The sequence below is a fragment of the Rhea americana genome, unplaced genomic scaffold (genome assembly GCF_003343005.1).
Source record: "Rhea americana isolate MKP2758 unplaced genomic scaffold, rheAme1 scaffold_60, whole genome shotgun sequence".
NCBI classification, from domain to species: Eukaryota; Metazoa; Chordata; class Aves; order Rheiformes; family Rheidae; genus Rhea; species Rhea americana.
In genome coordinates this window covers 5,015,303-5,025,621 of record NW_028186757.1, presented here as the reverse complement: position 1 = coordinate 5,025,621, position 10,319 = coordinate 5,015,303, and positions in this window count along the sequence as shown.

The following is a 10,319-nucleotide window of genomic DNA, read 5'->3' as shown; positions in this document are numbered from 1 at the left end:
GTATCTTCCTTTGTCTTCGTGGAATTGGAAACACCTGGGGAACATAAAGATGCACTTCTATATATACAAAATAAAATACTTCATTTGATTTTACTGTAGTCTGGGCTGATGTGTATAGGATACTAAAATAATTCATCGTAATCCATTGGTGAGCGTCCATAGGTTCCTTCCTATACTGAGAACAAAGCATTGTTTCAGACTKAGCTCATAATTCTGACTCGGGAAGCTACTTGTATGCCCATTATAAGGGATCATCCTCAACAGGACTTTGAAAAATAGACACCTGAATGAATTCCAAAATTTGTCTGTGAAATTCTATGACAGTGACTTAATATTCAGCCTGTTGGCTAATATGAGAATTTTCCCATTTACCCTTTCACCAAATCATGCAAGGACTGAGCTTGTGGGTTTTTTGGCTCTGCTGTCATCAGTCGAATATGAAATAGTGACATCTCAAGTTTCAAGTGTTGGTAAGCATGCTTATACAGTTAAATTATTTTTGTGCAATTAAATTAATCCTATGGATGCAATAGATGTCAGATGAAAAATCTAATTACTCTCTCAGATTAGTCTGCATTGCTACCTAGAGTAACATAAAAATGGAAAGTAAATGTATATTTTAATTCTGATTCACATGGGGTTTCATTTTTATAGTAGATGGTACCAATTTTATATGTCTGTAAATACCCTTTGAGATTAAGTGTGGCATACTGGTTCCAATTCCATTCTATTCTATTTTCCTTGTTTCACTTCTGCCCTTTGCTTAGGACTATAATAGGTTTTGCTGAAAAATCTTAAGAAAGGTTTACTGTGACAGAGAAACGTGGCATAAATGCTGGAGAGATAGTGAAAGCCGGTTACCTCACGCTTCTGGCCCACAACAATTTGCACAGCGTTTGAGTAATTCAGGTAAACTTCAGATAAGCCCACTTCTTCAAATTATATGTAAACTTTGAACCTCCTTAGAACTGCCTAGGGAAAAAAAACAGTATCCAGGGAACTGACTGTTAATCCACTCTGCTCCAAATCAAATGTGACTACAGTTAGAATACTGCACTCACAACAACTTGTATTTAGCATGGTATGTTAAAAATATCTGCAGACTTCCTTCCTTCCCACCCACAGCTAGGGATCTAATTATAGCWTTCTTAAGTCCTGTCTGAACGTGTTTTAATTTCACCAAAAGAAATTATTATAAAGCAGTTTTGAATCACACTCTATCAAAGGAAGCTGTAAAATATAATTGCAATTACAGCTGACCTCTTAGTTAAAGAATGAAGTCATATATAACATGTTAATGATATGAAGACTTAGAAACAGAGGTAGAAATTGGATTTTTTTTGCTTGTTGTTGAATCAGGATSCTCAATGATTAGAAAATGCATTTGCTTCTCTTGTGCCTTATAGCTAGTTGTGCCAAGAAAGAGAAACTTTGCTGATATGATAATTTTCAGCTAATTTAGCCAATTTAAGGCTAAATTTATAATCAAGTTCCCTGATGCCTTTCATAATGTTGTAATCTAGCTGTATTTGTAATCTCCTTAATATTGAATATTTTCTAAGCTTGCCAGGTGAAGAGTCCCTTTGCATTATAGAATAATTCAAATAACCTGTGCAGAATGCTTCTGGAGACAGTTGCAGCCACATGCCAGGTGCAGAGACAAACTGGCTGCTGACCTTAGGGGCTGTAGAATCAGCCCTGACTTTCAGCGCCTTGGTCCAAGTAAACCAAGAGGAGATCCCACACTAAAAGGTAGGTGAAAAAAAAAGAGCATACTTGCGACTCAGCTGAAAATAGGATATGTCATGGGAATTTCTGTCTGAAAGAAAATGAAACTGTTTTTTTCTCCAAGGTATTTTTCAGTCTTTGTCATGCCCTTGAACTGGAAGAAAAAGGAGAAGGATGTGTATTACTATGAAGTCTTGCATTTCTAATGTTGGGCCTATGAGTTGAAATTCTCAGTTAGAACTGGTTTGTCTGATGYAGTGAGATAAGGGTTATGAATCCTCAGCTTCTATGCAGACTTTGCTCTTCTATATTTGAAGACATTTTATTCTAGTTGCAGTCTTTTATTGTACTATGCTAGTGTTTGTAATTCAAATTTCTGAAGACTTTTGGGTCTATAATAGAGAAGCAAGGGGCCAGMAAAAATGAATTTCCTGCTCTGGAGAGTTTGGGGCATGATTTATCCAGTTACAGAGAAGCTTGTCATTCCATGCATTACCTTTAAATAGTACGTCCTGATTCTGCRCTTGCTGATAGTTTTGCTTTTTGGCATCAAGTGAGTATTTTGTCCTCTTTTGCTTTCAGAGATCATCTTTGAACTAATCTCCTTGTAGAACAGGCCTGCATGATAGCAACCTGAAACTGAACCCTGGTCTGAAATGACATTTAAATTACATATTTGTTTATAGAAAGGTTGAACGACTGAATGACTTAGGACTGCTGAGCTTCCCCTGTATTGCTAAAATTATTTTAGAAATTTTGTTTGTATATAACATCGGTTTTCTCCTGTTTGTTCACATTTGGTCTGGTCTGCCAGGAGAGCTTTCCCTGACCTCTTACAGTCTATGCTCACCCTCTAATTAGATTTATTTATTTATTTATTTATTTGCTTAGCTAGAAGCCCTATATTACAAATAAAATTATAAAGTAGTTAATATACAATAAGAAGGAGTTTGAATGTTGACAATAGAAAAGGCACTAGAGGAATCTTTGTTGTTCTTGGCTGCAGACACTTCCAGGCTGAACAATAACTTGTTTTCTTCCTTGATTTCATGACTGTCAGCTTTCAGGGCAGGAATTTCATCCTACTTTAGATGGATGGAAAAGCTGTAATCAGATGCCTGTGGCAGGTAGACAGGAAGTTTGCAATAGGCTACCAAAACAGAAGAAGCAAGAAAAGACTTTAAGGTTTAAAGAAAAACACAGTTTTTTTGGAAGCATGTTTTAAGAACCAGCATCTATTATAGCTCAATCAGCACTTTATCTATTGATGGCTTTTATATCCACACCATCTGTGGAGAGAGAGGAATGAAAAGTCAGAAAAAGAGATTAACCATGTCTGTCATTTGAAATTACTTTGTGTTCTCAAACCACAATGTCAAATATTTTTTAAAATGAATATCCTAGAAAAGCTGAGTACAAGACTTCATTCTCTTAAGTGATCTACTTTATAGACAATTAACAATTTTGTAACTATTAAACCTAGAGTTGGTCAGAATAATACATGTGTTTTTAATGGAAATAATTTAATTTTATTTCTGTTAAAAAGTTCCTGGCAGGGTGTTGCCTTGTGTTTATTTTAATTATTATTTTCTTTCTTTTAAAACAGCTTTTCTCTGGAGCAAAATAAGAGGTAGTAAAATCCAGCACTGAAAATAAAAAAAAAAAAACAGTTGGGAGCATTTAGTTGAAAGTGAGTGTTTCAGCATGTTCTTAGATCTGACTTTCAACATGGAGCCACAGCCTGCAAGCCTTTACCAAAATAAAATAATAGAGAAACTTTCTGTGATAAACTTTTTTTTAAAGTTAGTTTTCAGGCTTTTGACTCCATAGTTTTGAAACCTGAAAAGGAGAATCTGTGAGTTTGTGAAATGTGAGCTGCCTGTTTTCATTAAGAATGAGAAGACTTTTAAAAATAATCTAAACATTCGAAATGGAAGGTAATTCCTGTGTCTTGTTCCATATAGACCTCTTCATTGTATCTTATGAAGCTTTTTTCATAAGAGTTAGGTCTGGAATTATGGATATGATTTGTACTATGTGCTTTAAAGCTCTAATATAGACAGATTACAGCCAGTTGTCCAAGTTGCTATGTAAACTGAAATTGGAGCCAGATTTTCTTATATAATCCTTAACAATACTCTGAATATTTATTTGTTACATTCTGTCTCTCCTCCTTTAAATTAATCACTGACTGGAACTAGGAGCGAGACTGGGCCCTATTTTTTACTGACATATAGTCCGGTAGTGCTGATATTTACATGTGTATTTGAATTTGTTCATATAAATAATCCCACCAAAGTCATCACTGAGGAGTATAAGATACTAGCAGCAATAAATACAGGACCAATTTATTCTCACAGAATATTTTCCCACTCTTCTATGTAATTATCTGAATACACTTTTAAAAAATGCATTATCACATTTATACAGAATGTTTTCTTTCTAACACTTCATACTTTTATACTTCACTTTTGCAACTTCAGATTGTCAAACTGTAAATATAGTATTTAATTAGAAAAGAAATGAGATCAAACTTTTATGAAGAAATAAGCCTTTTCMTCTTGAAATCCTTCACCTACTTTATATCAGTGAGGGTTTATGAAAGCTCAAAAAAAGAGAAAAAGTTCTGCAACACCATTTCTTTCAATACAAAAATACAGATAAAATACAGATATGCAGTAGATATCTGTCCTTCAAGCTGATGGACAAGAGRTTGTTTCCAACAAGCTCTCTTGTCTGCTTGTTTACCTTTATTCCTCTACAGGGATAAACGGTTTTACTTTTAGCAACTTTTGAAACTGTTTAGTCTGAATTCTTATGAAGTGACTCAGTCTGAAGGAAACCGATTAAAACCAATGCCTTTTTTCCCCGCAAGCTTCCGAAAAGTCTTGTTGACCAGGAAATTTCTGAAGTGTTGGGTAAGGTTATGAAGTCAATTGCCTAAGGAGGAAACTGCTGCTGGCAGTTCCAGATATATTGAGCAATTGCATTTTCAAGTAATTCCTGTTTATTTTTAGTTTTTATGGTAACCTTTCATGAGGCTTCCTGAGTCCAGTGTTTCTTGTTTAGGGACAAAACCTGGTTTAGTGATTTTTTTTTTTCTTTTTAAAATCCTCTCCTCTTTTATAATCTGAAAGAAATGCTTCTAGTAAATTACTTGTGTAAGTACAATGATGCAGGAATTCAATACACCTACTAAAAAGAAGTTCAGATTTTTTTCTGTGCATGAATATCAAGAATATATGCATATTCAGACAGTAGTGATGGGAATTTGGCAAACATTTTTCAATTTTCTCACATCCTTTTCCTTCCACGGTGTTCCTGTAGGATTTGCTCATAAAGAACATCTGACAACATTTCCCTGAAGTCCCTCAAAACATTTCAGTTCAGATTAAAGATTACGCTTGGYATCAAGTCCAAGGCCAATAATGAATACTACAGCAGACTGCTCAGTACACAACACTTTATCAAAGTCACAAAGTCAGATTCATATATAATATAAATCTGAGCTTACATATATACTTTTACCTACCAGTTTCAAATACTTCWAAGGTCTGTGTTGATGAGGATCTCYAAACGCATGCATTTAGACTGAGCTTGTCTTTTTGTTTAAAAATAGGAGACCAGTAGATCTCAAGCACTGAAAATAATTATCATCAATTGTGGATATGATTTTAACGAAAGATAATCATATTCTTATGTTGCAAGTTGTTCTCTAGAACTTACAAGCTTTTGAATAAAGAAAATCAAATGAAATTAAATTAAAAATTAGACTTCATTAAGGAGAGGCCCATTATTGTGATCTTTCAAGGACTCTTCTTTCTTATAAAACATAGAAAATGGGTAAAATCTCTAAGTGGCTTTGAAAATGTTGTATCTCATAGCTTAGAAAGGACTCAAATGAGATAAAATTTCCCTATGGAAAGGTTCTGTCACTGGTGGGGCCTTGTATCACTCATCACATTTTCTTTTCTGTGGAAAACAAAGAGGTAAAGRGAGTTGATTTGTCGAGAGAGGAAGCAAAGATAAGCCCTATGCCCCAAATAAAAGGGGCCACATACATGTATTGACATAACATGTAGTGTCAATTAAATATGTACAGCCAAACCCACTCATAGCAATAAGCAAAATATCTTTAATTTTAAGCAAATGCAACAGGTTAGAAATCAAGGGGAAACAGTGAACTGAAAGATTATAAAGCCATTGGCAAGTGAAATACCACTGGAAGAATTAAACTAATCAATGAAACAACTCTCACAAGTGAGAAAATTCATCGGCTGGGATCACAGCCCAAACAATAATCCTTTTTGCCTGGACACAACTTTTCCCTAATTGGAAACTAGTTTCTGTTGAATTCCTTTCAAGACAGTAGTTAAAAGAATTTGGTAACTTGAACTGGTAAACTCTCRTTTTGTAGGTCAGTGACATATCTTATCACCATCATGACGACTGCTTGGAAATGTCTGTCTCAGCCTGCAGTCCTRTAGCTATTTTGATAAATGTTTCTAACTGTAATTTTTGTCAAAAACATCTTTTATTTTCTTACTGGGAAAGTTATGTATTCTTTATTCCTCAGTGTTTATCTAATCGGCAATTAATAACTAGGAAAAAAAAAAGATGCTGATATTTCATACTGATGTTTCTGTCACTCATTTAATTACTACAATCCTTTGTAACATAACTAGAAAAAAATTCCAGAAGCCTTGTCAAACACTGTTTGACCCCTATAAGTCACTAGTAAATGTTCCAGGAGAGCATTTGGGGCATTCCGATTTTCAAATTATTAAAATGTGGCTGTGCTTGTCTTTGAAATGCCAAAACTTGATCTGCTGGCATCTGGACTGTTTGAATTGCACCCTTCCCTCCACTGGTTCATACCATGGGGGCTACGTCCCGGACATACAGCAGTGCCAGGAGCTGTTAGTGAATTTAACCGAATGGAGTTGTAAGGATGCATGGTTTTGTATCTTTACCAATATCAGTTGCTRTTATCTACACAAAATGACTGAGACTGTGAAAGGTGGTGAAGAAAAGGTCATTTCCTCTGTGTGTARTATTTCTGATTGCTCCACCAGTAATTACAACTTCCATGGAAACCAACAGCAGTTGCCTGTTAGCCTGGAACAGAGCAGTAAGTTATATAGTTACAGCTATATAGAATAGTKGGGGGGGGGTTATTTTATTTTATTTACCTCAACTTGAAAAAAACAGCCCTTATCTAATTATATTATGTTTTGGGAAGATGTTCTATCAGATAATTACAGAACAATACAGAAAGAATCTGTCAGTAGAGATATGTTTTTAAGGATGATAGAAAGTATTTGTTCACGACTCTCTAGTGAATGAAAGGATTTGGGGATTAATCAGTGCCTGCCAGCCTCAGAGGCCTGCTCTTCTCTATTTGCTCGTCTCCCATGCCAGTTTCCATTTTACATGTGATTTCTATCACATTCTCTTTCCTCGAAATGGTCATTTTTTTAAACTCTTGACCACTATTCATTTTACAAGCTGCGTATTACGCAAGCTAAAGTCAAAAATGATCTGTGTATTTGTATATATTGGAGTGAACTGCCACTATAGAGTATGTAAATGATTTTAATTTCCTATGAGACTTTAGACTTTGTATTGCCATCACCATTTTTCAAACAGGAATGAGTGGAATGAAAGAGAGTGAATGAAACTACAGTTTATCAACCTGCTGCTAATGACTTTATCTCATTGAGTAAAGTTTAGAAGGTGGGAAAACTTACCAGTTTTTGCTAGACTTGAAATGTGGGAATCAAACATTTACTAAACATGAGAGGCAATTTTGGCAGAGAATACAAGAGAAAAATTTTACCAGGTAGTAGACTGTCTTTTCACTTTTTCTGAGGTAACTAGAGTGAGCTAGCTGGCAATGCTGAATGTGTTCTCAACCATTTTTTTCCTGTCATTTTTGTGTGCAAGGAATTGTGTAGAAAACTATCATCATTTGAAAATTAAACAGATTGTCATTCTTACTTTCAAGACTGTCTGCTGCAAAACCCATTGTCTTAATCTACCTGTATGTCAAATTCAAGGATTGTTATGGTATCTTTAGACACATGGAAATGCCAGAGACTGTGCGAAAATCTCTTTACTTTGCCAAAGCGAATAAATGAAGAGAAATCCCTGAGGGTAATGGATGAATAGAACAGATGTGACAGCTTTACTTCGCATTCTCTCTGCCTCGTACATAGGTGCCATGTAAGAAGTATAGTTTGAGTGTTGTTATACTTAACTAATAGCCAGTAATAGAAAAGTGTCTTTTTATTTGTGGGCAGCTGAATTTAAGTCGTATCAACCCTATCACTGCTTTAAGCTATTCAGGATGCTAAACTCAGGATAATTTATAAAGCTCCTTCTGAGCTGAGGCATACAGATCAAGTGTAACATCACTTGAAAAGAATTGTGGTTTCATCCTTGTAATCTTGCTGTTTTAGCCTTTTCACCCTAATAAAGTGGGTTTCTTTTCCTCCTACAAAACACAAAAGGGGAGAAAAGAAAAAAGAAGTTGCCAACTGGCCTATTTCCAATTTACATGAGTATAACTGAATACAGAATCAGCACAGTAGTTGGCTTTATTTAGAAACATAGGCCCTAGTCCAGCTCCCATTAAGACTGATGAAAAATGCACTTCATTGATTGCACTGCCAGTGGATTGAGCCCATTAAGAAAACTGAGTTTGGTGTCAGGGYAGTAACAGTTTCTGTACAAGCTGGAAAGGATGTAATCATTTGTAGACCATAAGAACAGTGTCACAACTTTCACATGAATGCCAAACAATTTCATTCAAAATTAATTCCAAATGAAGTTAGTGTCTGTGCACAGTCATGTTTCTCTTATTGAGCAAGACCACTAAAAGAGCATAATGTGTCTCTTGGTTCTCCATCAAGAGAAAAASAGAAGTATTCACAAACCCTAGGATTATATTCCCAATGTATCAATCACTGCAGCTGCACTAACATAAAACCATTAGCTGCTGTTGTAGACTTTAGTAGATTACTCCTAACCCATAGTCTGGAGGAGAAACAGATAAAGAAGTGTGATTTTTCTTTTACAGACACTAAGTGGCTTATGTGACATTAACTTAAAATGACTGAGTTGCTTTAGGGGAAGAGTGGCTGCATATCTGTAACTTAGTATACTGGCGGAGTTGAAATTACCTTGCACTTACAGTTGGGAGTCTTGCGCCATTATACTGAAGTGKACCATCGCTGTGCTCGAAATGGTGGAACCAAAGCTAATCGCATGTTGGAGGGCCACTGAGTCACCCCACTTGCAATGTGGATGAAAGGCCCTTTGGCAGTTACCTCTTTAGGCATGCGTGRTGCATGCCTATGGTCAGATACTAGCACAAACTTAATTTCTGATAAAGATGATGTGTGCATATACAGTCCTAGAACTGTAATGAATTACACTCTTCCCCTCTTTTAAATACTGATGATAATGTTCAGAATTAGAGCTTAAAATCTTGATCCACTTGARCTAAAGTGGGACCCAGTACTGGGTATGAGCCCACCCAGGCAATTAGAACTGAGTTCCCCAGCTCAGCAATGAGTGTGAGAGCCCTGATCTGTCTCCTGTGCTTTAGTTAGTGTGGTGGCCTTTGTTTTAGTGGAGACAGGGAGGATTAGACTGGCTCACAGGAGTCATTAAGATTAGATTACCATGGGTACTGAGAGACCAGACAGAGAGGAATATCAATGGGAGCATAATGACTAAAGTAGGGACTAYAGTAAAGACAGTTTGGGTAGTGGACAAAGTCCAGCCAATCTGGACAGGCCTAGCTAGGGAGCGGGGAGGAACAACGTGTGACTGAGCTTTGGAGATGCAGAAATAGCTACAAAAACTGGAGATGGTTCTGGACAGCAAGCTGCCATATTTGCCTTACATCATACTGTGGCAGATTGTTGCAAAGAAGAACCACAGCAAAATATTTATGGTAAAGTTGAATGACAGCAAAATATTGCCCACGATCCGTCTTCCTGTGTCTCATCGGTGATGCACAAATTGAGAAGTATAACTGCAGCACTAATACTGTGTATTCACTGCATGATTTTGTTTGAGATTAGTTGTCTCCAATCCATTTTATTTACGTCACTACTTTCCTGACTGGGAACATCACCTTCCCGTCTAGGCCCATTGAGCAGCCAGTTAATGAAGTCAGTCGTTCAAAGTCTCCAGATTCTGCCTGACTCTAAGGAGCTAGACCAGACAAGCCAGCAGTAAAGTGGCCTCCCAGGATATCACAAAATGTTGATGTGACTTATAAACACTATAAAGCCCTTTAGAGATACATTTCTGTCATCACTGCTGCCAGCAGACATATGTAAAGAATATAATGGCTGCCGCTAACACCAGTTTACAGTTTGTTGACACTGTTACCCAGTTCCTTATGCTGGTATATGGTACTATGATTTGACCACAGTCTGTGATTCACAGGCCAGACACAAGGAGATTGGCTGGGTCCCTCAGAAGCGTAGTCTCAGCAGTCTTTATGCTTTTGCTGGTCAGCTGCACTTCTAGCAACACGGGACTGTAATGAGATGGAAAACACAGCTTGCAGAGGC